Here is a 2,085-nt window from a genome sequence, read left to right on the forward strand (position 1 = left end):
CCCCAAGTAGTGCTTGGAGAGTAAGTGTTTGCAGATCGGATTTATTTAATGTTTGCTTAATCAAAACTGACTGCCCTGGAACTTAAATGCTATTAATTACTAAGAGAATCCAGAACTAATCCTCTAACACCGTGAGGCCAGGGAGGAACAGCAGCTCTGCAGAGAAGGGGGCACTCTTAAGGAAATTCTGTTTGTCATGCTTTGCAGATGTTCATTTCATTTCCTTCTGCACTTCTACCACCACATCCACCCCAGCCTCTTCTCCCCACAGCTTGCTAGAAAACACCTGCTGCTTTTGTTGCCCATCTTTGCGGTACAAATGGCGCGTGCATTCCAAGCACTGGCTGGACACAGGGCCCCAGCCTCTGATATGGGGCAGTATTCCTCACGTCCTGGTCAAAAAGCACCCACTGCACCCTGCTGTTAGTCTAATTCGTGATGGAGGTGGCACTTTCCTAGAGCACCGAGAGCCCCTCCAAGACAGTGGTGGTGCCCTATTCATCCGTGACAACACCAGCACCTACCACTGCCCCTGGTACACCACGGGCATCCATAGGTGTTGGCTGAATTGAGTTTGGGGAGGAGAAAATTATCCCTGCTGGGTTGACACCTCTCCAGGGACAGCATTTCAGAGGCACCTCCATCTGTGCTCGCTTTGGCAGCACATATACTAAAATTGGAACGATACAGAGAAGATTAGCATGGCCCCTGCGCAAGGATGACAGAGGCACCTCCATCCAATCCTCCACCTTCCCTGCCCTTGGAAAGACAGGAAAGTGTCCTTGGAACCGAAAATCCAATGCCTATTTTGTTTATGGATTAAACCCCACCACAGGAGAAAAGTGACAGGGTGTGTCTGCCTCCAACTCTATTCCACCGCTGGAGGGCTTGTAGCAATTCTTACGGGGGTCACAAACTCAGATGGAGTGGTGTATATGCCGCAGTGGTAAGCCAGGAAAGTAGGGAGCACGTGCTCCTCCAGGAAGGGTCACTGTGACTCAGCTCTCGCTGGTTGTTTCCCTGCGGAACACAGGCTCGGTGTGAACAAATATGACTTCCGTGGGACGTCATCCAGGTGGGAAATGCTGACAACCAATCCAGTGTAAGAATCCACACAGGTAACTCAAATAAGATCGATCAATGGTGGTATGCCATTGTAGTTCCTGCTTCTGACAACGTACTGTGGTCACCTAAGATATCATCACTGGGGGAAGGTGGAGTCAGAATACATGGGGACTCTCGGTGCTATTTTTCACAGCTTTTTGTGAAACTTAAATTATTTCAGAATAAAAAGCTAAACACACACAGAGGGCCGTCCAAACGGCACCCCTCGGCATGCCATAGGTTTTCTCCTTTAGGTTTGCCGCCATCCTTTGATCAGTTCTGAACAGGCTAGTGGCAGCCGTGCATCACAGGCAGGTGGGAGAAGGACCTGAAGACCTGGTATGTGAGCCCCACTTATGGTCAACTAACCTGTCGACCCCTTGATGAACCATCTTGGGTTTAGCCCACTAAACTCCCTCCCATGGAGCCTTCTCCAGATTTCTGAAGTCAAGTCGCCACAGCACCACACAATACCTACTAATTCATATGCATTTTGCACAAATAAGTCTTATTTGATGGATAGAGCACCAGACTTACAATTCAGCCATGGTGTGGTAAATTACACTGGCCAGATTAACTGCATAGAGAACACGTCTCAAAACAATGATTTCACTTCAAGCTAAGGAGGAACAAGTACCCTTTCTTTCATTTCTAAATTACATTTTCAATCATAAATATTGAAAATTATGTTTCTGATCACTGCTGTCACCTTGTGAGTAGAGGCACACGAGCCCCACAGACACACGGGTTTTTACAAAAGGCAAGCAAGGGCCATTAGAACACCCAAACCACTTTGAGCTTTAAAGGGCTCGTTCCCCCAGCCTGCAAGATTAGGAAAACATGGCACCCTTCGGAGCTTGTCGGGGCAGAGATTGGCAGCCCTGTTTGCACATCAGTTATTAAACATGTGAAATGATTACTCTGGGTGCATTTTACCCACTATTACGTATGATCTATTTCAAATGTTTCCCAGGTAGGCAC

At 47.8% G+C, this 2,085-nt stretch overlaps 1 non-coding gene across 1 annotated transcript; it reads left to right on the forward strand.

Moving 5' to 3' along the window:
- The first annotated feature begins 646 nt into the window (after positions 1 to 646).
- Positions 647 to 753, forward strand: LOC116623479. Its single transcript, XR_004297718.1, has one exon. It is a non-coding gene; the product is annotated as a U6 spliceosomal RNA (small nuclear RNA).
- Positions 754 to 2,085: the final 1,332 nt, after the last annotated feature.

The sequence above is a fragment of the Phoca vitulina genome, unplaced genomic scaffold, assembly GCF_004348235.1.
Source record: "Phoca vitulina isolate PV1807 unplaced genomic scaffold, GSC_HSeal_1.0 scaffold58, whole genome shotgun sequence".
Classification (NCBI taxonomy): Eukaryota; Metazoa; Chordata; class Mammalia; order Carnivora; family Phocidae; genus Phoca; species Phoca vitulina.